Source organism: Telmatherina bonti, assembly GCF_933228915.1.
Source record: "Telmatherina bonti genome assembly, chromosome: 3".
Lineage (NCBI taxonomy): Eukaryota > Metazoa > Chordata > Actinopteri > Atheriniformes > Telmatherinidae > Telmatherina > Telmatherina bonti.
In genome coordinates this window covers 9658276-9684160 of record NC_136621.1, presented here as the reverse complement: position 1 = coordinate 9684160, position 25885 = coordinate 9658276, and positions in this window count along the sequence as shown.

Below are 25885 nucleotides of genomic sequence, written 5' to 3'. Positions count from 1 at the left end.
AAACGTTGCAGCTGCTTGACAGAAGTTGGGACTGGCCATTCGGTAACAGCTTTGACCTTCTCAGGATCTGCTCGGACCTGCCCACTCTCAAAAATGTATCCGAGAAAAGAAACAGTGTTCTTATGAAAATCACACTTCTCGGCCTTAACGAATAGGCGATTCTCCAGAAGTCTCTGCAGGACTTGTCGGACATGTTGTATATGTTCGGCGAGGTTGTGGGAAAAGATGAGGATATCGTCTAAATAGACGAAAACAAAACGGTTCAGGAAGTCTCTCAGCACATCATTAACTAAGGCTTGGAAAACAGCAGGGGCATTACAAAGTCCAAAAGGCATGACTCGATACTCAAAATGGCCGAGTGGGGTCTTGAAGGCTGTCTTCCACTCATCTCCCTCTTTTATCCTGACCAGATGATATGCGTTGCGGAGATCTAGCTTTGTGAAGATTGTTGAGCCATGGAGAGAGTTGAAGGCAGACTCAAGAAGTGGCAGAGGATACTTATTCTTTATGGTTATAGCATTTAATCTCCGGTAGTCAATACAAGGCCGAAGGGAACCATCCTTCTTAGATACAAAGAAAAAACCTGCGCCAACAGGGGAAGAAGAAGGTCTAATTAAACCAGCAGCCAGCGAATCCGAAATATATTTCTCCATGGCCTCAGTCTCTGGCTTAGAAAGATTGTACAGACGACTGGCTGGCAACGGAGCCCCAGGTAACAAGTCTATGGCGCAGTCATATGGTCGGTGAGGAGGAAGAGAAAGGGCCCTCTCTTTACTGAACACCTCAGCGAGGTCATGGTAGGCTAGAGGAATGTCTGACAAATCCTTAGAAGTGGGGCAATGACTGGTAGTGGTTATACCAGATGGGACGGCAGAGTGAAGACAAGTTGCATGACAATAAGAACTCCAGTTAATAATCCTCCCAGTAGTCCAATCCAGATGGGGATTGTGTAACGATAACCAGGGGTGTCCTAAAACCAGGGGTGAATTTGGTGAGTTTACAACAAAGAAACTAATAAACTCCTGGTGATTTCCCGAAACAATTTGTTTAACCGGAACAGACTCTTGGGTGATGGAGTAAAGAATGCTACCATCCAGAGCCCGGGCAGAAACAGGAGGGAAGAGAGATTCCAGGTCTAGATTAATCCTTGCAGCCCATTTCTTGTCAATAAAGTTTGCTTCAGCTCCAGAATCCACTAAAGCCTGTACTGGATGAGAGAAACCCTTGACATATAGCACCGCTGGAATGAGTGTCTTTGTGTGGGGAATTACCTTTGGAGTGGTGGTCGTCAGTACTCCCACAGCTACTGACGACCCAGATCTTTTGGCCGTTCTGTGCAGACAGCTCTCTGGTGTCCCGGTCTTCCACAATAAAAACAAACGCCGGTGTCCCTCCTCCTCTGTCGTTCCTCCGTGGACAGATGAGCTCGGCCCAGCTGCATGGGCTCCTCGGACTGTGTTGTGCTAGGAAGGGAAGGACGGACCGCTCCGATGGTGGAGCCGGGAAAATACAGCTCAGAACAAGTCTGCCGCTCTCTGTCTCTCTCCCGTAAGCGGTTGTCCAGCCTTATTGAGAGGGAAACCAGGTCGTCCAGGGAATCTGATGCATCACGGGTGGCAAGCTCATCCTTAAGCCGGCTGCTTAAACCATTTGTGAAGATTCCACAAAGAGCCTGATCATTCCAGCCCGAATCCGCAGCCGCAGTCCTGAAATCCACAGCAAACTCAGCAACACTCATTTTTCCTTGTCGGAGATTAATCAGCCGCTTAACGGCATCGCCCCCTCTCACTGGATGGTCAAACACCTTCTTCATCTCATCCATAAAAGCTGGATAAGACATGTGCCTGAAACCCTGCCGTTCAAACGCTGCTTCTGCCCATGACAAAGCCTTGCCCTCCAGAAGTCCGATGACGTAGGAGATCTTGGATTTGTCAGTGGCATAAGTGATGGGCTTCTGGTCGAACACAAGTGAGCATTGGAGTAAGAACCCTCTACATTTACCCAGATCCCCGGCATAAGGTTTGGGGTCCGGGATGTGTGTCTCTCTTACCGGGGTGGCAGAAGCGGTAGGATGCCTGGATGAGTCAGGAACCTGTTGCTGATCGGGAGCAGGCTGTACCAGACCAGCCACATGACTGGTGAGTTGAGACAACTGCGTAAGGATGGTGTGGTAATTCTGGTCCAAAGTTAGAAGCATCTGCTCATGTCGAGCTAAGTGAGCATTCTGACCGGATAGGGCTTGCTGAAGTTGTCCGGCGGCGCCTTCTGGGTTAGAATCTGCTGGATCCATACCTGATGGCCTGATTGTTCTGTTGTAGTGTAGGACAAACAAGGACCCAAGTGCAGATTGGATGTGGATACTAGGACAGGTTTATTGTTCTCCTGGGCAGAATGGTAGGTGGCCAGGCAGGCAGGTTGGCGGGCAGGCAGGCTGGTTGACGGGCAGGCAGGCAGGTTGACGGGCAGGCAGGCAAGAATCATGCACTGGTGACAGAACAGACAGTTGTGAAACAAGCAGTTTAAATTCTTAAGCAGCAATGCTGCAATGGCCGAGAGCTGTTACCACAGATGAAACAACAATCAGGCGATGACTGGTGAACTGAGCTGGCCTTTTATCTTGCTGCTGCTGATTTCCCGATGAGAACCTGGTGTGGACTTGATTGCCAGGGAAACAGGCACACCCACTGCAGCACAGGTCAGAGCAGGAACCACAACAGGTTATCATTGATTAAAACAAATTCAGACTGCTGAATCCAAAATGAAATAAAAGGTGGTGCATACAAAGCGGCAACCTCTGGCGGTTAAAGGTGAAGCCAATACGGAAGTGCCAAAAATTGCAGTTCACCTCTCATCCACTCAGGGCTCCAAAATAGGGCAAATCCCATTAGAGTCTGGTGTTAAATAGACCAACTTCAGAAAAAAAACACGTTTACAGCCTGGTATATAAAACCATTTTGGGTTTCACAGGTCTGGTTTAACTTCATGACACCTGTGGAAGGAGTGAATTTTTAAATAACTGCTCTTTGTAGAAGTAAACTGCTCAAAAAACACCCAAACAGGACAATGTAAATCCAAGTCAACCACACTTCTGTGAAATTGAACTGTCCACTTAGGAAGCAACACTGATTGACAATCAATTTCACATACTGTTGTGCAAATGTATTAGACAACAGGTGGAAATTATAGGCAATTGACAAGACACACCCCATAAAGGAGTGGTTCTGCAGGTAGTGACCACAGACCACATCTTAGATCCTATGCTTTCTGGCTGATGGTTTGGTCACTTTTGAATGCTGGCAGGGCTTTCACTCTCATAGTAGCATGAGACGGAGTCTACAACCCACACAAGTGGCTCAGATAGTGCAGCTCATCCAGGATGGCACATTAATGCAAGCTGTGGCAAGACGGTTTGCTGTTTCTGTCAGCGTAGTGTCCAGAGCATGGAGGCACTACCAGGAGACAGACCAGCACATCAGGAGGTGTGGAGAAGGCCGTGGGAGGGCAACAACCCAGCAGCAGGACGGCTACCTCCTTCTTTGTGCAAGGAGGAACAGGAGGAGCACTGCCAGAGCCCTGCAAAATGAGGTCCAGCAGGCCACAAATGTGCATGTGTCTGCTCCAACAGTCAGAAACAGACTCCATGAGGGTGGTATGAGGGCCTGACGTCCACAAGTGGGGGTTGTGCTTACAGCCCAACACCATGCAGGACGTTTGGCATTTGCAAGAGAACACCAAGATTGGCAAATTTGCCACTGGCGTCCTGTGCTCTTCACAGATGAAAGCAGGTTGACACTGAGCACATGTGACAGACGTGACAGAGTCTGGAGAGGCCGTGGAGAACGTTCTGCTGCCTGCAACATCCTCCGGCATGACTGGTTTGACAGTGTGCTCCATGTGCTCGCCAGAGGTAGCCTAACTGCCATTAGGTACCAAGATGAGATCCTCAGACCCTTGTGGGACCATATGCTGGTGCGGTTGGCCCTGGGTTCCATAATGCAAGACAATGCTAGACCTTAAGTGGCTTGAGTGTGTCAGCAGTTCCTGCAACACAAAGACATTGATGTTATGGACTGTCCCGCCTGTTCCCCAGACCTGAACTTAACTGAGCACATCTGGGACATCATGTCTCGCTCCATCCACCAACGCCAAATTGCACCACAGACCGTCCAGGAGCATGCCCAGGCGTTGTAGGGAGGTCATACAGGCCACACACAGAACTGAGCCTCATTTTGACTTCTTTCAAGGACATTACAAAGTTGGATCAGCCTGCAGTGTATTTTCCCACTTTCATTTTGAGTAAAACTGCAAATACAGACCTCCATGGGTTGGGTTGTTTTATTCAGTTTTTACTTGAAAAAAAGGCCTAATGTCATGAAATCCTACTTAACATTAGTTTGTATAGTTTTAACTTGCATTGAAAATGTAGGTGTAACTTAAAAAGATCAAGTAATTTGTGTTAAATATATTGATTATGCGATCAACTTGTAAAAAGCAAGTGAACTTTACTTCACACACCTGGCAACCTCATTCAATCATGAGTGACGTAATGTAAAAGCGTGCAGGTTGAACGTTGCCGGAAGGCAATGGTTATAACCTCAACAATACTATGTGGCTGAATGACTTGGTCTTAAATACTTGGACTGTATTGTCGCAGAGCTGGTTGTGCACTTTGTTGGTGCAGCTACTCATCACAGTGTGGGTGCACAAGCTGCCTTTTAATCAAGCTAATTCTGAAAATTCTACGGTTGACTGTCATGATGAGTGGGACTTTTGCAACTGTGGAACTTCCCAAAGCAGTGCAGGAAGCCTTAAATATTAGCGCACACACAATGAACATGATGCATAGTGGACCCAGCACAAAATGGGAGTTAGCTTCTGATTTGTCATGTCTGGAAAGGACAATTACACTAAATTATTGGTAAACTAGACATTAGACCAGGTCTCGTCAAAAAATTACTATACTTACACTCATATAACCTGTACTGAAATAGTTTCAACAGTGTGCCAATTCATTATTTGTGTTGTATGTGAAACCTTCATTATGTTTGTAAAAATGCAAATTTGGCTAATTTTATATTTTTGGTGTCTAAAGTAGAGCAGTAGAGCAGGCCCTGATTTAAAAATAACTACAATTCTTAAATTGATCAAACCTGGACTGAAATGAATCTGCACGTGTTTGTAGAATAGTTCAGTCTGGGTTTGAGTTGAAGTAATGTAGTGTTTTTTGTTTGTTTTTTCTTTTTAATCAGGACATGGTCTACAAACCTGATTTAATGTGGTGTAGTTTTCTGAAACTTCAGTGGACTCAGCCTTTACACATATGCTACTCAGAAGGTAACTCCATCCTTCCATGATTCAGCCTTCAAATAAAAAATCCAGCATTGCTTGATCATAGCTCTTCTCTGAAGGAGTACAGCTGATGAAAATGAAGCATGAGAGCTTGAATATGGCAGCAGTTTTTCTATAGCTGTGCCAAAATAGCACATTGTCACCTTCAATAGAACCAGGGTAGAGCTACTAAAATTTCATTGTCACGTACCTTTTGTCACTGGAAACACCATCAAATTGTTCGATTTGACGTTGGTGCAGTTTACTTGGTTACATGATTTGAAAGTTTTATTGTATAATTTTAAATTTGTTTCTGTTTTTTGCCCTTTAGCCCTTAAGCAGCAGTTTATTGTAACAGAGCCCTTTTGTGTATCTATATCAAGTTCCGCCCAACAAAACCTTTTTGCTCTGCAGGAAAGAAAAAAGTATTGATGTGTATGTTCATAAGATGTAATAGAACTACCATTCTGAGACAATCTAATGTTTGCACAAAATGCAAGGAAGAAAAGTATGTTTTGGGTTGCTTAACATATCGTTGCTCACAGAAATTGGATACAGCTCCATTAATGCTCGCATTATGTGGATATGTAGTAATTTGTTTATTTTGATTTCTATTTATTTCACAGCCTGTACAGGATGTGTGCTGCTGCTACTTGATCTGACTGGCTAATGGAGGGTAAATCTTTTGCTTCAAGACATTATGTCCTTAAGATTAAATTGACTGTTAACCTTGCATGGAAATTATTTTATCTAATAAGATTTTATTTTTATCACTATTTCTCTTACAGAAAAATGAGATGGTTGTGTAAAACATGTAGCTTTGAAACTGGCAAACGGACAGAACTATTAAAACACCACAGACTAAGACATGGAATGCTCAGCTGTGGTCAGACAGTCCCTTGCCTCAATACAGATTGCCCTTTTTCAATCAAGACATTCAATGCCCTTCAGGCCCATTTTTCCAGGAAGCACCTTGAGCCAGTGAAAGCAAATGTGGTTCTTTCTTTTACTTAAGCCTTGTGCAGTTCTAGTTGTTTTGATTCACAGAGGCAATACTTTGAACATCTTGAACATTATTTAAGGAGGTTTGAAGTTGTTATATGTGTATTCCAAAATTGCAACTTTACTACAAACATATTTTTAACATTTACAACTCATGGACATAGGAAAACTGAGGTCTTGAAAAAATATCCACATCCAGCTGTTGCCCAGCATTAACCGTTGCTCATCACAAATGAGGAAGATCCCAAACCACTGTTAAAGGAAGAAGAGGACTCATCTCAAATCATGAAGGAGAAGTTTGGCCACCTTTTCCTCAAATTAGAGAGCACCTTTATTATCCCAAAGAAGTGCATTGATGAAATTGTGAATGAGCTTCAGTTCCTATCAAGCAGTGCATCAGCTCCTGTTTTAAATGGTATGGATTGAGTCTACTCTAAAGACACATTACTGTGACTTGGACACAGCTGTAATCTCTGATTTGGTGGAAGCTCTTAACAGGGCACACATTTTAAGCTTGTGCTAGAGATGGCCCTCTCTCACCTTCCTACCAGAAAAGAGAGTTTATGAAGCAGCATTTTTCAGTTGTTCAACCAAAAGAATACATACTTGATGCCAAAGAGGGTAAAACATTCCAGTATGTACCAATGCTACAGTCATTGTTGTAGAGCCTAAACAAAAACATCCAAGAAAGTTTATCAAATACTGACAGAAAAACTATGAAAACCACACAGTACCTGTCTTTCCAGGATGGAAGTATTTTCCAGAAAAATTTTTTTAGTGAGGATGACAGAATATGTCATTTTCTGTACATTGATGATTTTGAGGGAACATCCAGAAAAATGCTGTTTATTGGATTTTTGGAAACATTCCATCAACATGTCAATCGACATTGGCATCTATTAATCTACCAGTTCTGTAGAGAACAAAAGAGTAACATGCTGTACATGTTCAGAGTACTTTGTCCAGTTTGAATATTTGCCTTTGTTATGGTGTGAAAAAACAGTGTCCATTTTCTGAAAAGCTGGAAAAATTTTCATGTTATATCTGGGTACCCTCCAAATGTTTTGCATGACCTTCTTGAAGGAATTGTTCCTTTGGAGTTGGTTTTGTGCTTTGATGTCTTCATTAAGAAGAAATATTTTTTCTCTCACTGAGCGCAATGATTTAATTTGTCATTTCCCTTACAAGTGGAGTGGTAAAAGAAATCACACTCATCTTGTCCTTGGCAACTTCGCAAACCGTAGATCGGTGTGAGGAAATGCACATGAAAAAGTTTGAAAGTACCTAAAGGTAAGCCAGTGTGGCAGAAGATAGTGACCATGAAGAGCATTGTAGATCTTGTAATCCGAACCAGATTTTTTTAAGCTTTCCTCAACAGAAGCTCACCCCCAAAGCACCACTTCATTGAGCCCTATCCCCAGCTCATTCGGGAATTTGATCCTGTCTCAGCTTTATGGACTATGAGATTCAAAACACAGCTTCTTTAAGAAAATTGTCAGACCAGCAGGATGTTTGAGGAATATCTTGCTGACTCTTGCAAACAAGCACCAGCTCATGACTGCAAACAATCTCTATGAATCAAATGCTTTCAGATCACCATTCTCAATCTATGGTGCTGGAATGGTGGTGTGCTTTGGTTCTACTGCTGGGTTCCCTGTCTTTGCAGAGATGTTGCAGATACTTGTAGTTCATTAAAAAAACTGTCTTTGTCATCAGACTACAAAAGGCTTGGTGCAATGAGCACCTCCGAAGTTATGAGTTGGAGAATACACACATTGAGCAAGTAATTGAGCAAAAGGAGCTTCTATATTTCTATTCTTTGGTCGCATTCACTCTGGCAGGGAGTTGTTTGGTTACCTTGACCCACCATTTTTTTTCCCTTATTAGTAATAATAAATGTAAAATGTTTGTTGAAGCTACAGTTGGCATTAGAGTGTTTCTTATTTATTTGTGATTATTGTAACTGTAAGGGATATAGCAGCACTGACTCAATCATGTAGTGTTTTATTACACACATTTCTGAACTAAAATTGAACACCTTGTCACTTTCACAAACAAATAACTTTTCCAACTTCACCTTATTTATTGTGTGATCATTTCCATCACTTCCATCCTTGCCATTTATAACTCTGGATTACTCTTAATCACATTTGAAGACTGAAAACCAAGCGTTCCTTAAGGATGGTACCCTGCTGCAACATCTAAAATTAAAATGCAGTGTTCTGCAGAAGCTTGCAGAGGTGGTATTTGGTTATACAGCATACCCCACTGGGATCCAAATTCTGACTGTTGTTGAAGCCTTAATCGAGAAGTTCCCATGCCTCAGAGAACCAGGCTCTTTCAATGGCCTTTATGGGTGACAGCAGAGAATGAAATAAAATATGGGGAATTATGGTGCAAAATTATGAAGTCGTCAATTTGCTTTTGTTTACAAGCAAAATTATATAGCAAAGCTTTATTTCCTTTTTTTTCAGATTAAGGAATAATTCAGAAGAAATACAACAATTCATCTGGAGAGCACCTTTTTTACAAAGCTGGATTTCTACAGCCCAAAACAGCAGGAGATACTACGTAACAAATGAGGGGTTGCTGGTACCAAAACAAGACCTCTGCTGAACTCACTCACTGAGGTAAAGATTGACATACATGCAATTAGTGTGAACTGAATTTAGAATGATTTGTAAGCAACAATGATTACTACATTATTTTATGGACAAGGCAAAAATTAAAAGCCTTCATTGGACCAATCAAATCAGATTTGGGATACCATATCTTTTTGTTTGTATGTAGCTGTGTGTCTATTGTTTTTTGTTTTTTTTTGTTATGACATAGAGTTTGATAGTGCTGGCTATAACAAAGCATGTATATGTGATATCATATGGTTGTTCCTGGAAAAACTATCAAAAAAAGTATTAAAACAGCAACATATTTAAACCAAAAGGGGGGCCATTATCTGCTGCCCTATGGAATTCCTGGGGGAGTATTCAGGACATCTCATCAAAGACAACATGGTACATAGTTTATTTTATACCAGCTCATGCCATATAAAGTAAACAAGTTGCTTCTCAAATAAAATGTTGTTCTTTACAAGATTGTTGTTTTTGTTTACAAAATAAAAATAAAGCCATATCATTTGAAATGTAGTCAAAATACAAAAAAAAAAAAAAAAAAAAAAAATATATATATATATATATATATATATATATATATATATATATATGTGTGTGTGTGTGTGTGTGTGTGTGTGTGTACGTGGGTGTGATTGTGTGTATATTTACTGTATTTTGACTGCATTTCAAATGGTATTGCTTTATTTTTATTTTGTATTGTATTCATTTACTTTAATTTATTGAGGTGAAATGTACAATGTCCTTGGCTTTTCTGAGAGTAAACAAATTCAGACACTTCTAAAAACAAGTACAACAATGCTTTTTCATTTCTTTTTGCATTTATAAAATATACATTTACATAATTTAACATAATAAGCCTAACTATTTTTTCTGTTTTTCAGTAAGTCAAACTTCGAAATATTTCGAAATATGGATATATTTATAATACTTGTTTGTAAGTGACAGTGTATTTGTCAGCTAATGTCCACTAAGGTCACAAATTAATATATATATATGTATATATATACATATACATATACAGAAGGGGGACCGGAGGGTGTGTTCCAATTACAGGGGAATCATACTCCTCAGCCTCCCTGGGAAGGTCTATTCAGGGGTCCTGGAGAGGAGGGTCCGCCGGATAGTCGAATCTCGGATTGAGGAGGAGCAGTGTGGTTTCCATCCTGGTCATGCAACAGTGGACCAGCTCTGTACCCTCTTTGGGGTCCTGGAGGGGGCATGGGAGTTTGCCCAACCAGTCTACATGTGCTTTGTGGACCTGGAGAAGGCATTCGACCATGTCCCCCGGGGACTCCTGTGGGGGGTACTCCGGGAGTATGGGGTACCGGACCCCTTGTGCGAGCTCTCCGGTCCCTGTACGACAGGTGTCAGAGCTTGGTCCACATTGCCGGTAGTAAGTCGGATTCGTTTCCGGTGAGGGTTGGACTCTGCCAAGGCTGCCCTTTGTCACCGATTCTGTTCATAACTTATATGGACAGAATTTCTAGGCTCAGCCGAGGTGTTGAGGGGATCCGGCTTGGTGGCCTCAGGATTGGGTCCCTGCTTTTTGCAGATGACGTGGTCCTGTTGGCTTCATCTGGTCGTGATCTCCAGCTCTCGCTTGAGCGATTCGTGGCCGAGTGTGAAGCGGCTGGGATGAGAATCAGCACCTCCAAATCTGAGACCATGGTCCTCAGCCGGAATTGGGTGGTTTGCCCTCTCCGGGTTGGGAGTGAGGTGCTGCCTCAAGTGGAGGAGTTTAAATATCTCGGGGTCTTGTTCATGAGTGAGGGAAGGATGGAGTGCGAGATCGACAGACGGATCAGTGCGGCGTCTGCAGTAATCTGGACTCTGCGCCGGTCTGTCGTGGTGAAGAAGGAGCTGAGCCAGAAGGCGAAGCTCTCGATTTACCAGTCGATCTACGTTCCTACGCTCATCTATGGTCATGAGCTGTGGGTCGTAACCGAAAGAACGAGATCTCGTATACAGGCAGCTGAAATGAGTTTCCTCCGCGGGGTGGCTGGGCTCTCCCTTAGAGATAGGGTTAGGAGCTCGGTGGAGGAGGGTTCAGAGTAGAGCCGCTGCTCCTCCGCATCGAGAGGAACCAGTTGAAGTGGCTCGGGCATCTGGTCAGGATGCCTCCTGGATGCCTCCCTGGTGAGGTGTTCCAGGCACGTCCCTCTGGGAGGAGACCCCGAGGAAGACCCGGGACATGCTGGAGGAATTATATCTCTCGGCTGGCCTGGGAACGCCTCGGGATCCCCCCCGCAGAGTTATCAAATGTGGCTGGGGGAAGTCTGGGCTTCCCTGCTTAGGCTGCTGCCCCCGCGACCCGACCCCAGATAAGCGGCATGAAGATGAAGATGTATGTATATATACATATATATACATATATATACATATATATATATATATATATATATATATATATATATATATATATATATATATATATATATATATACACACACTACTCACAAAAAGTTAGGTATATTCAGCTTTTGGGTGAAATTTATGGAAAATGCAATATGTTCATGCTACAGTGATATAATATCATAAAAGTAAGACATTTAAGTAGAAGGATGCACTACTGATTTCCTCATCTCAAAAAATTCATTCAACACAAAAGGTAACATCAATGGTAGTTACACCACAACAAAAAATTTGAACGTCTCAATATCTCGTCATGTGCCCTTGAGCATCAATTACAGCTTGACAACGACGTCTCATGCTGTTCACAAGGCAACTTATTGCCTGCTGAGGCATGGCATCCCACTCTTCTTGAAGGGCAGCCCTCAGGTCATTGAGGTTCTGGGGTGCAGTGTTTCGAGCCTCTACATGACGGCTCAGCTGATCCCACAGGTTTTCAATGGGATTCAGGTCTGGAGAGAGTGCAGGCCATTCCATTTGAGGTACACCAGTCTCCAACAGCCGTTCCCTGATGATGTGGCCTCGATGAGCAGGAGCATTGTCGTCCATGAAGATGAAATTAGGCCTGTGCTGTTCATGTAGGGGCACAATCACTGGATTAATGATGTTATTCAGGTAGTATGGGCTTGTCACTGTACCATTCACAAAGTGTAGGGCAGTTCTGTACCAAGTGGACACCCCTGCCCACACTGTAACACCGCCACCACCAAAAGCTCGCCTGGTGACAACAGTGGCTGATGCATAGCGCTCTCCCTGACATCTCCAACATCGTTGCCGGCCATCATTTCTGCTCAGTGTGAATGGACTTTCATCAGAGAACAGCACTGAGGCCCACTGGTTCCTCGTCCAGCGTAAATGCTCCCTGGCCCATGCAAGACGATGATGCCTGTGCCTGGTGGTGTGGTCAGGTACCCGTGCAGGTCGTCTAGCACGCAGACCACGCTGATGGAAACGGTTTCCAATGGTCTGACGTGACACTTGGGTGCCTCTCACCTCTCTTAAACGTGCCTGGAGTTGAGTGGCATTCATCATCCGGTTTCTCAGGGCAGTGTTCACAATGTAGCGGTCATCAGCACGGGATGTGGCCAAAGGACGTCCACTTCTAGGCTTTTCTGTGACTCTTCCAGTCTCTCCATATCTCTGTTGCAACCTGCTGATGAGACTCTGTGACACTCCAAGCTCAGTGGCCACTTCTGTCTGAGAACGTCCTGTTTGAAGCATCGCAATGGCAAGGGACTGTTGTTCCATTGTTAGGTGTCGTCTTGGTCTCATGATGTCAAAATGTGAACAGTATGATGAGGACAACTGTTTAAACACCAGCTCTAATTGAACCAGGACATTTATTGGTCAATTCAAGGATCACACACCTGCTGTGATTTTTGCCGTTAAGCTCCTTGTTAGAGAACAGCAACTTGTGCAAAATTTATTGAAACATTTAACAGTTGGACATGTGCATTTAAAAGCTTAGAGAAGATCACATTAAGTTCACCTGTACAGGTTTGAATGCATTTTAGGCTTGTTGTGAAATTTCACCCAAAAGCTGAATATCCCTAACTTTTTGTGAATAGTGTATATGTATATGTATGTATGTATATATATATATATATATATATATATATATATATATATATATATATATATATATATATATATATATATATATATATATATATGAAACAGTTAAACACGTAAACAAACCAAAAAAAATGGATGGAGAGGGAAAAAGCCTAACTACAGCTTGGTGTTGCTGCAGCACCAACACCCAATCCAATTTTTGGAAATTCTCTGTTCCACAGCACTAATTATCTAAAAGATAATCAGTGCTTTTTATATGCCAATCATAAAAAAAAATAAAAAATCAACTTTTTATACACTCTCGCACGCCAACACACACACACAAATCTCATGAGTGAGCACTGTTCCCAGCATGTGTTCCAGCATCTGATATGCAAACAGCTCTATCCAGTTATATCAAAACATGTCATTTGGAGGAGCCAGGAAAAAAGAATTTTGACTAACATGTCACTCACCCCCTTCCTACTACCAAATACTTACACCTGCATTTTGTATCAGATAAACATCTGTAAACATTCATTTTCCATTGGGATCTGAATGTGTTTCAGATTGCATTTGTTTCATGCAGAAGTCTTGATTGCAGGTTCTTCTTGAGTGAAATTTGATGTAATTATAACTTGCGACAAACACTGCTCTGTGTATCAAAGGCTCCTGGAACTACACATGCTGTTTTAAAATATCTATATTTAAATAATAGTTGGCCACATTAATGATTTGTGGTTTCCTTTTAAAGTTTTATCAGTACTGTAAACAATCCTTTACAAAATTCCAGGTGTTGAGCCGGATCACCCCCAAAATCAAATAATTTGTTCCTTGTTGCATTTCTGAGATTTCCTGAACATTTCATCAAAATCCATCCATGACTTTGAGTTGAACAGCCAGGCAAACTGAATGCTTGACCTCCGCCTTGGCAGAGGTAATCACATGTTTTGTCTTGTACAGAGTATGGAGCCCAATTAGCTATTAGTTAGCCAAGCATAGCATGAAGACTGGACGCGGTGGAGGACAACTGACCTGGCCCTATTTAAACTTAATGAGTACACAGCAGCCAGCCATATGAGACAAGAAGCTGATAAAACGACTGCTGCACGACCTTTGCACAGTATTTTACAAAATAGCATTGCAATGTACATTTGTTAACATTAATTTCCCATCAGGATCTGAATGTGTTTACGAGTGATTAAAATGCCATTGAAGACAATATCATTATTATAATGTGTAAAAATATATAAATATGTCAACAAATAAAATAAAAGGTTTTTCAGGTACTGGCAGGTGAGTAGTCCAAACAACCTGATCCTGAATGCCAACAAGACTAAAGAGATCATCGATGACTTCAGGAGGATCCAAATCAGTCATCCCCCACATGGCCACAGTGGTGTTCCTGGGAGTTCACATCACAGCCAGCATCACCTGCTCTGTGAACATTATGTTGTTGGTAAAGAGAGCACATCAGGGTCTGCACTTCCTGTAGCGGAGAAGAAGAGCACCTGCTCCCACCCATCCTCACCACATTCTACAGGAGCAGCATCAAGAACATCCTGACCAGCTGCATCTCTGAGTGCTGGATGCAGCAGTGCCTCCGACTGGAAGGTTGATACCATAGTGGTGAGGAAAGCAGAAAGGATCACTGAATCTTCTCGCCCTTCCTTCCAAGATCGTGCTCTGAAGTGTCTCCTGAGCCACAAATGTCCTTCACAGCAACTCACGACGCCCATGACGTGAGGGGTGTGAGGTGTTGTGTTGTGTTGAATGAGAAAGTCTGTTGAGTTGTTTGCTTCTCTATAACCTGTGAATTCACAGTTTTCCACAATGTTAATAATACTTACAGATAAAAAGCAGAATAAACAGGCATAGATTACCACAAATATATTTTAAATTAAGAGAAGTTCGTTGATTCAAGCTAGGACGCATGGACGTGATGGTCTGCTGGCAGCATTTGAATTGCAGGAAACAACTCATCAACCTCCAGAAGCAATCAAAATGGCAAAATTCAGTGCATTGAAAAACATGCAAATCCAGACTGACATTCATTCTAGTTGGCATCAATTAAATCTTACAAGCCAGTTTGACAGGTGATGATGACAGTACCATCCCTACACGTCTAATGAACACTATTCCATGATGTATCATACATTTATTGGCAGCAGGTTGTTTGCACTCTTCTGCCTCAACAAAGTCCAGCTGAATGAGGAGCAAAGTTTAACTTGTGTGATATACAGACTGATTTAACCAAATTGTGCTGTTTTCTGTCCAGCCTTTAGTTTCTTCACTACGCTCTCCATCAGGTTTGCTGACATGCGTTATTATTTCTTCCCTGGGTTTCCCATTCTGACCCCATCTTTTAGTGTTTGGATTGCCTGTAGCTTCTTGCTTTGAGCTCATTAACCACTTCCTCCACCCAAAGTTGAATCACATGTCAAAAAATATATATATATATTTTTCCAAGAATGTGATCAATCAAAGCTACCAGGGTAACTAAGATTTTGCTGCTGAAACTGCTGAAGCAAGGTTTCTATTTAAAAACATCAGTATATGAACTTATATATCGTTTGTGTGAGTTAAAGAGATGCCAAGCTATTGTGGGATGTCCTTAGCTGTAGGTTTAACTATTTTACACCAGTTTGGGCTGCAGCTATTCAAAATGGTGAAGATGAATTTGGGAAAAACATCAGTGGCCGACCTCATGTTTTTTTCCATCCATATGGCAAATTAGGTCAAGCATTATTTTCAGTGTTTCATTTTATTTGTTATATGAAGGAACAGATCAAAAACATTTAGGCCTGACTCAGCCAAACTGATTTTCCAAACTGGTTTCTGCTCTGCAGAAATGTTGACACGCCCATCACATTTTAAAACACAGAACAATCACACAATCTTGCAGAGGGAGAAAGCTGTGGTTGGAGAAGGCTATGTGGTTGCGTCTCTCACAGCAGTAACCAACTGCAGTTGTGCGTCATTTTAAACAAAGTTGTAGTCCTAATGTGACATAAAATGTTTCAGGCTTTGTTCAGCAAATAAAACAAAATATCTTTGTCCATGACAGCTTCTAAAGAGAGACGCATAAATCCATTTGTTACTGATCTGGTTGGATGATCAGACCTGCGGTTAACTTTTGGCGCTGAGACAGCCGATGCTGCAAATGGGCATGTGTTAAGCAGGTGGAAATATAAAACCATGACTCAGTCCAAAATTCTGAAAGTTCTATGCATCTGATAGTGACAGAGCAGAACAGTGGTGTGTCCAGCCATGGAGGCTGTGGAGGATCCTAAATGCTCTCTTGCAGAGTCTTTCCACTGGCTCAAGGATTTCATTGGCTGTGAGTGACTAAAAAATGGAACAATATGACACAATAAAGAGAATTATTGTATACAAATATATCACAAACAGCAAACAGATGTGATTTGATTGTTTGTAGACCATATACTGCATATAAATGATGGATGGAGCCTCCATGACATCACTCGTAGGTTTCAGAAGACCTGTTGAAGCTCATTTGGTGGTTCCCCCTGTCACCATCTTGACAGCATCACGCGTATCGTCTCTCCCTGAAAATAAAAATCGTCAGCAAAGATGTAAAGCTGAGAGGGGTCTGTGAGCGTGGGGGTGGATGATTGCCATCTATCAAACTCCAACCTGCCTGTAGCTAAGAGGTAACCCAGAGCTAACAGGTGCTAACCAGCTAACGGAAGTGGGCTAAAGCTAAATCACGCTTTTAAAAAAGACTGCTAAAAAAAACTTCTAAAAACTGCGGTTAAGCTACACTCTGCCTTCTAGCTGCGGGATATCGGCTACCTGCCAATCAAAAGGACACCCCCCCTAATTATGCAGAATTTCAAGTTTAAATTGGTCATAAATGGGGTAGTTATATAAAAAATTCACTCCCCCCACATCGTCATAAAGGTAAGCCTGACCTATTAAACCTGAAATGTTTGTTGTAACATGCCTTAAACATGTTTATTTCTGCGGTGAAGACGGCCTTTTGAACATGGGAGTCTATGGGAATTTGCTGTGTCTGAGAGCCACGCACGGATGAGGGGTGAATTACAATTTTTAGCACTTCCGCATAGGCTTCACCTTTAAGCACTGCAGTTTGCCGCTTGCTGTATAATTTTTGGATTTTGTACATGTTCACTGTATGTGAGATGAGAATCCAGCATCATCCCCAGATATTCATATATATCTACAGTGGAGTGTTTTTAGTTTGCAATGGAAACAGGATTTAACATGAGGTGTATCATTGTAGAGTGAAAATACATGCATTCATTTTTTTCTTTTCAAGCGTGTAGTTAAAGGACTATTTTGCAGCCACCCATATAAATGACCGCTGATTGCTATAATATTTAATATTAAAAAACCAAAGACAATTTTAACTTATGTAGTACATGTTTTGAAAATGTTACTGTTAATCCTTATGTGTATTTGTTTGCATTTAACTTGTGTTAGTGAAACCTATGTGGCTAAGATAAAAAGTGCATCCAGAAGCAGAAGGAGGTGGAAGAGAAGAAGAGGAACAGAGTTTCAGCATGTATGAAGGAACCCTTTCATCTTCACCCCAGAATCCCTGGCGAGGTCTTCCATGCCAATCCATTTCCTGCAGTTGGCTTCAGTCTCACCCAATGGGACAACACACACATGCAAACACACAAACTTGGCTCGCTTCATGCCGCTGTGAAAGCTCTGCAATCTTGCTGTAACACACACAGACAGACTCTTGCAGACACACACACTCGTCCTATTGGGATAACTGCGAGGAAATGGCAAGCAGCAGCTCGGGGGTCCCTTCGCTCCTCCACAGAAACTGTAGCACCCTGGAGGCATCCCCTTGCCCTATTGTAACACACACATGCATGTGCTGTGCAGGTATGTGTTGAGCTATGTGTTTGTGTACTTGGGTCTTTTTTGTGTCAGAATGAAAACGTGATGTTTTACCATGTGATCACTGGGCTATCTGTAATATTTGGACCAGTGTATTTTTGCGCAAGTGTGTTTCACGGATGTGGCTCATTTTAATTTTCCAAAAACAAAAATGAATAAAAGGCAATAATGTTAAAACAAACCACTCAGACCTAAAACACTGCCCTTCATTCTGTACCGACAGGCACATGTCAAGGAGTTGCTTTAGTCTTTCAACGTTCTCTTGTACGCTTGTGCATGTGTGTTTGGTGCCATAATCAAATCCACAGGCATTTAAAAAAAAAAAAAAAATTCCAACCTCTCTGTGCATTAGTGTGTGTATGTGTTTGTCTGTGTGATACTAACCGCAGGCATCCAAGTCTGTTCATTAGCAGGCTTAGCTAGCAGAGGGAAGCATGTAAAGATGACTGCTATTAATTTAGCATCTCACTGACCTGCCTTAGTCTTCCCGTCTCTTACCTCTCCCCTCTCTTTTCAAAGACACACACACACACACACACCCACACATACACACACACACACCCACACACACAGATGACTGCCAATTCATTAAGTGAGCCCCAGTTTGTACCAACTGGTAGAAGCAAACTAATCTGCACTGCGCCAGTGGAGAGAGGACGAGCCAGAGAAACAGATAACATTCACCGAGGGGGACGTGCAGCCTCTGAAAACAACTATTAACATCAACATTTGGGAAGGCTTAACTTTAGAAAGACAAATACTCATTCACAAGCACTGGTATTTGGTTGTAACTATAAATGCTTAAATATATAATGACATTGGAAAATAGGTGCTAGGTATGTTAAAATGTTTTTTCTTTAAATTCTGCAGAAGAAGAAAAGTCTCTCAATCCTTTTGCTCTGCTGTGGGATGCTCTGATCAGATTGACAATACCATACTAAAGATGGTATGTTTAAATGCACTCTCTAATAAAGCCTGTACTTTTCGGGTCTAAACAAGAGCAAACATGCTTTTATTGGCTTTCACCCAGTGTGTTTCTGTCCATCATAGCTGTAGGGGCCAAGTCCCCCCCCCCCCAACCACTGGAGGCTATGTTTCATTTATTTGTGTTCTATCTTGGATGATAAGCAGGGAACATTTAAGTTTGAATTGCTTGTTATTCAGGTGTTGTTAATTGGAAGAGGATAAACAGTTTTTCAACTGAAGTGTGTGAAAATGTTTTGTTTTTGTTAAATACAAACATTGCTGAATGGTTTGAAGAAATAAAAACTGAAATTAGTGTTCATCTGATTTTAAACATCCAAGGAGTGATCAATAGCAGAACTGAGTTCACACAGAAACAATGCTGAACAGTTAGCAACCAGTTGTTTCATAGTTTGACTTTTAAGCTACAATGGCCAAAATAGTCATATTTTAGTTTTTACTAAGACTTTGTCCCAGACGTCTTGCTGTTTGTTCAGGAACTAAGATGTGCTGCTATTGTTTTTTTTGTTTTTTTTTTGTTTGTTTGTTTTTTTCATAGGTTTAGATAACTTTAATTTCTGTTTTTAGAAGATCTTTCAATACCAAGATTTCTTTATAAAATCTTTTTTTAAAGAATTTAAATATTATTCAGCCTGATTGTTGTATAAAGTTAATGCTCCAGACCATTAGACTGGCTAAACTTATACTTTTATAAAGGTGGCCACGCCTGATGTCTACTAAGAGCACATCCACATCAGCCTTTTTTATTCGAAACCTAGTCCATTTGCTTGAAAAGTCCATTTGTTTGAAAAGTCCACTTCGTTTGGGGAAATGGGAATTCGCCAAACAAATTCTGACTCGGATCGAAGGAACGGACACAGTCCTCCTACAAACACAGGTCTCTGTCCGTTTAAGCGGACCAAATGCAGGAAGTGGACTACAAAAAAAAAGGTCACCTCCTGGATGTGATGTAGTATTGCATTGTGAGTAAATACATAGCGATCACGTTAAGGGTCCTCTTCCTCGTCTGTTGATCATACTGTGTCCATTGTTGCAGCATATTTCTGTTCCGTAGTTTTGTTCTGCTTGTTTAGCTAGCAAGTGGAGGAAACCGACTTTTCCTCTCTTCAGCTAAATACTAGTGCAGTACCACCATTGGTGGGAATGGGGATATATTATTGTAATGGTTTGGCTAGTTTTACCAAAGTGCAGCATTCATGTGATCTCGGTCTGGATCAGTATGACCCCTACAACTGAGCCGAGTCCTGATGTGGATGCACCCTAAATTATCAAGCTCATTTGAGCTGTGAATGTGCCTAGTTCATTGCATTCAAAATGTAAAATTATTCCTTCATATTGCAGTGCATAAATGCATACCTCAGCCAAATGGCAAATAAATAAATACATAAAATAAAATTCAGCTACAATATTAGCATTATGTCATTGCTAGCATGTTAACATGTTGCTCTTAGGGCTTTCTTGACATTTGATTTTATCATAGTTAACAATGTAAAGTTGGGCACATTATTATCAAACAATGATGTGATCATAGCAATGTTGCTTGTTAAATAAATGTGAAGAGTAAATAACTAACAATGAATCACAACATTGTTAGAATATTAACATTGTTGTTCCATATGATTACATAACAGTTAATAATGTTAAGTTGTTAACATGTTAAGTTGCTAGATTGCTAGTTAACAATGTGATACTGGAAATGTTACTTGGCAGATAGACAACAATAAATAGGTCACAATGTATGACAGTGTTCTTAGCTAAAGATGATGTGGCACTAACGTACATGTAAAAGTGAAAGGTTTTCACAAAGAGCATGTAGAATATGTTTCTATGTCAATGCATGAAGCACTATAGTACAGTAAAAAAAAAATAAAAAAAAACTGTTTCAAGAATGACAAAGGTTTACTTTTTTTTAAAAAATAATAAATAAATATATGAATGAATAAAATATCACATCATGCCATGAGGAATAACTGCATAACCTGTATGAAAAAACATGAAATTTTGGAAGGAATAAAACAGAAATTCTTTGTGCATGTAGGTGCTACTCAAGGGAAAATATCTGTCTCAAGCATGAAAAAAAATCAAACTTAATGGCCTTTACTAAAAAACAGCTTTACAAAGTTTAAAAAACTTTTCATTTTGTTAAACAAAGAAATCTTTTATTGCAGGATTTATTAAACTGCTGTGGAAATAAAAAGTACAAAGTCAGAGCATTCATCACTGTTGTCTGTAATCTGGTAACAAAAGGTATGCTGGTTGTATGTGCTGCTCATACACTGTTGCAAATGTATTAATGAGCTGTGCTGTAAATTCTTTAAGTACATTTAAGCATATCTAGTCTTGATCTATTGTGGGTATAGTTTATGCTTCTATGTGTAAGTCTCCTTCACTGTCACCACAGTTGTACTAATCATCATCCTCACTGCCACTCATTTCCAAGGTTTTAGTGGCCTTCTGTTGAATGCTGTAATTCACAATCTAAATAGAATCAGAATTTGGTGTTCAAGCTACTTGAAGCGCTCAGCGAATCAAAGACCAGAGTCTGAAACAAAGCACTTGGATTTCTATAAAGACCCATGCGAGTCCTTGCCATAGTAGTCCTTTGAAAATCAGTTTAAAGGTTTAAAATACACTGCTCAAAAAAAAAGGAACACTTAAACAACACGATGTAACTCCAAGTCAACCACGCTTCTGTGAAATTGAACTGTTCACTTAGGAAGCAACACTGCTTGACAATCAATTTCACATACTGTTGTGCAAATGGAATAGACAACAGGTGGAAATTATAGGCAATTGGCAAGACACACCCAATAAAGGTGTGGTTCTGCAGGTGGTGACCACAGACCACTTCTCAGTTCCGATGCTTTCTGGCTGATGTTTTGGTCACTTTTGAACGCTGGTGGTGCGTTCACTCTAGTGGTAGCATGAGACGGAGTCTACAACCCACACAAGTGGCTCAGGTAGTGCAGCTCATCCAGGATGGCACATCAATGCGAGCTGTGGCGAGAAGGTTTGCTGTTTCTGTCAGCGTAGTGTCCAGAGCATGGAGGCGCTACCAGGAGACAGGCCAGTACCTCAGGAGACGTAGAGGAGGCCGTGGGAGGGCAACAACCCGTTCACGAGTGTTCCAGGCACGTCCCTACGATAGGAGACCCAGGACACGCTGAAGGGATTATGTCTCTCACCTGGCCTGGGAACACCTTGGGATTGCCCCCGCAGAATTGTCAAATGTGGCTGAGGAGAGGGATGTCAGGGCTTCCCTGCTTAGGCTCCTGCACCCATGATGGATGGATGGATGGATGGATGAATGGATGGATGGTGCTAGTACAAAACTACAGGAGAAGTTACCAACATGTTTTACAAGATACCAAAGATACATCTGGAAGCCATCCAAATTGGGCATACTACATGCCAGAACAGGAAAATATTCTGAATCTTTGCAATTTTCATCACGGCATGAGAAGAAAATTAGATATAAACATGCAACAAGCCCCACAATATAGCCAAGACACTGTGGATTTATTATCAATGTGTCTAGAAATCTAATACTGTATTAATGAATGTAGGACTGGAACATGGGCTGGAAATCACAATGTGGGTGGTAATGAGCTGCTTGGCAGACGTCTGCACTCTCTGAGTGCTTTTCTAGTGTAGGTTGCTACCTTTATATCGGCATGCAAAACAAAAGAAACTTGTAAGATAATACTTTGATCAGATGAAACTAATAGGCACTAAGTTGAATATACTGGTTTACTCAAAACAGGCAACTTAACATCTCATATTAGCTAAACATTGATTAATTAATTAAATATTCGGGTTTAAGTAAAAAGTACACAAATTAATCATGTAGATCATTTTTAAGTAGAAACTAAATGTTACAGTTGAGAAACTTGGACAAACAGGCAGATTCTTTTTCTTTTAGTATACGTTTAAAGTTAGCTTGACCTCTTTAACTCCCACTGAAACAGGACGCTTGATGACTCATTGATAGTCATCTCGGCTATACAGTTCATGAAACCAAAGAGCCAGAGATGTTTACGTCACTGTGACAAAGAAGCGTTGTCACACGTCTCGCAGCGCAACGCCACACACCGATGCTTACGTGGGTGATGGATGTAAACCAAGCCAAGGTCCTCACCGTGGTTAAGACGCGGACGGGTGTCTCAATACAGCAGATGTCATCATCACATGCCGCATTGAAATGCTGCATCGCGGCATATTATCGGATTCCATCTTTTCCTACAATGTTGATTATTGTAATCTTTCGATGTTTGTTTGCATATCCGTTCTGAAATTATGTTAGTATGGCTAGTTGTGATACAGAACAACTGTTATTTAAGAAAAACCTTATTTTCCCTGTTAATTGGGAAGTTTCCTGTGGTGGGAGGAGCTTCAGGGTTAAAAGGAGTGTATTCTGACTTTCTCGGGATGGAAGTAGGTTGGATTGAGTTGCAGAGCTGGAGTGTATTGAGTGTATAGTGAGAAACCCTTGTAAGTATTGTATATATTGTAAATATTGTGGACATTGTACATATTGTACATATTGCACGGGACCACTGTACATATCATTGCACTTGGGAAGAGTTGGTAATAAACCACCTCAAACAAAACCATGACGTCGCCATCATCATTGGTAACAGCAGAGAGAACCCCATGACAGTCATCTTTTGCAAGTCCAAATCAACTCTCAAGTCTTCGACATCAAATCCAAGTCAAGTTACAAGTTACTTTTAGTTGTAATATGTAATATGCAATGCAGTGCTTCCTGTCTGGTCTGCTTGGAACACTAAAGTATAATATCCCAGGAATATCTGTACTCAGCCTTTATTTACCAGCTCTGATATTTATCTTAACTGACAATGGATCTGTGCCTCTACTGTGGAAGGTTCTTTGCTTTACTGAATTTAAAAAACGCACTGAACATGGAAATTTATTCACATTAGTAAATATGTATTTAAATAATTTAACCAAGAATTTAATGTGTACAAAAATCTCTGTGGACTGATTCAGACATTTTCAAAGCTGATACTGCAGAACATATCATGTATGTACATGTGCTCCAAATTTTTTTCTGAACATATCCCGTGGAGTCAGTCAGATGTAATAACATCAGGGAGTGTAACATTCCCTTTTATTCTTTAGCGTTTTGAGGTTAAGAAGGATGTTTGTCCCCTCAGAAATTGCCATAGATTAAGCCTGTTGTCCATGCTGGTAGGATTTGAAGTTTGAGAGTGGATAAGAAAACCACAATCTTGGTGAAATTAAACACTTGTCATCACCATTTATTATCTTCTTATTAAATGCTCAAACAAAGCCCAGTATGCCTGGTTGCTGTCATAACAAGCTAACGTTTATATTGCTGAGGCTCTCAGCTCATTGCTAACAACGATGCTAAATTCAAGCTTTTATATTTCTGTAACCCCTCCAGGTTTGTTTTGAGGTGGATCCATTGCCTAGATGTTTATACCAGTTATCTGCTCTTTTCTTGTTCCTTCTTTCTTAAAGTTTTAATACCCAAAATTTGCATTCCTGGAGCAACAGATGTGTTGGCACTGCTATTGTTTGATTCATTGTGTGTGTGTGCAGGCGTGGCTGTGTTTTTCTGACGATGACGTGAGCCTTATGTCAAATACAGGGAAAATCATGAAAAAAATAAGATTGTTCACAAGTCTCAAATTGCGAGTCAGAGTCAATTCTCAAGTCACTGGAAATGTGACTCAAGTGCAACTCAAGTACAAATCTCTGACCTGAGTCCCAATCTCAGCAAAGTGCCTCCTTATAAAACATATCAAGCATTAGAGTCTGCAGAAAAAGACTTTTAAATTTCCATGTGTTTTTGCTGTGTGTGCATCAGAGAGTTACAGAGAGGGAGGCAGGTGAAGAGGCCATGTGTGTGCACATGTTGAGTATAATTAACTGGATTGTGCTGGAAAAAGGGATGAAGGCAGGTCAGCTTTAAAGCCTTGTCAGACCAGGCTGACCTTGATAACAATGACTCTTTGCCCAAAGTTATTAACAATAATTGGACCTAATTATATGATGTATAAAAAGAAAAGGAAATTGCGGAGGCTGTTCAACTGAACTGTTTTAACAGAGACTGGAACATTGCACAATACAAGGTCAAGTAGAACCCACACTGAGCATCAAGTGCAGCCGCTCTTTATATATATGTCTGTGCCACGTGATATGAACAACAGTCATTGTCAAGGATTCTTTTTTTTCCTTTTTTTTTTTTTAAAAAGGTTGAATGAATGTGTGGGAGAATGAGTCCCACTGCCTTTTTAGAGAGTTGAGACAGTTGGGGGTGTGGATCGTCCATGATGGAGAGCAGCTCAGTGACCTTCTGCTTCTCACTGAGTCAAAAATCTCCAGGTTCTGACCAAAGACGCTTCTGGCTGTGTAAATGACTTTATTGATCCTGCTGGCAGTACTGACACACATGTAGCTCACCCCTGCAGACTGCTGCACAGTAAATGAAACTCCCCCCATCAGAATGGCAGAAGACAGTTTGATTAATAATCCATGTCTACATTACGCCCCCCTATTTTATTGCAATATTTGCAAAATTAAATAAAATAAAATGAGTAATACTTCATCCTTCAAAAATTAGGAGAATAAAGATGTTTTTAGTTACCAAATTAGCACAAATGCCTTAAATGTATTATGTCTAATAAAGCTCAAACTAAAAGACTCCACTTAACTTGAGCTTAATACATATACATATGTATTACATATACATACATACATGTATATACATATATATATATACATATATATGTATATATATATATATATATATATATATATATATATATATATATATATATATATATATATATATACATATATATATATATATATATATATATATATATATATATATATATATATATATATATATATATATATATATATACATATATATATATATATATATATATATATATATATACACACATATATATATATATATATATATATATATACATATATATATATATATATATATATATATATATATATATATATATATATATATATATATACATATATATATAGTGGTTAATTTCATATAGTGA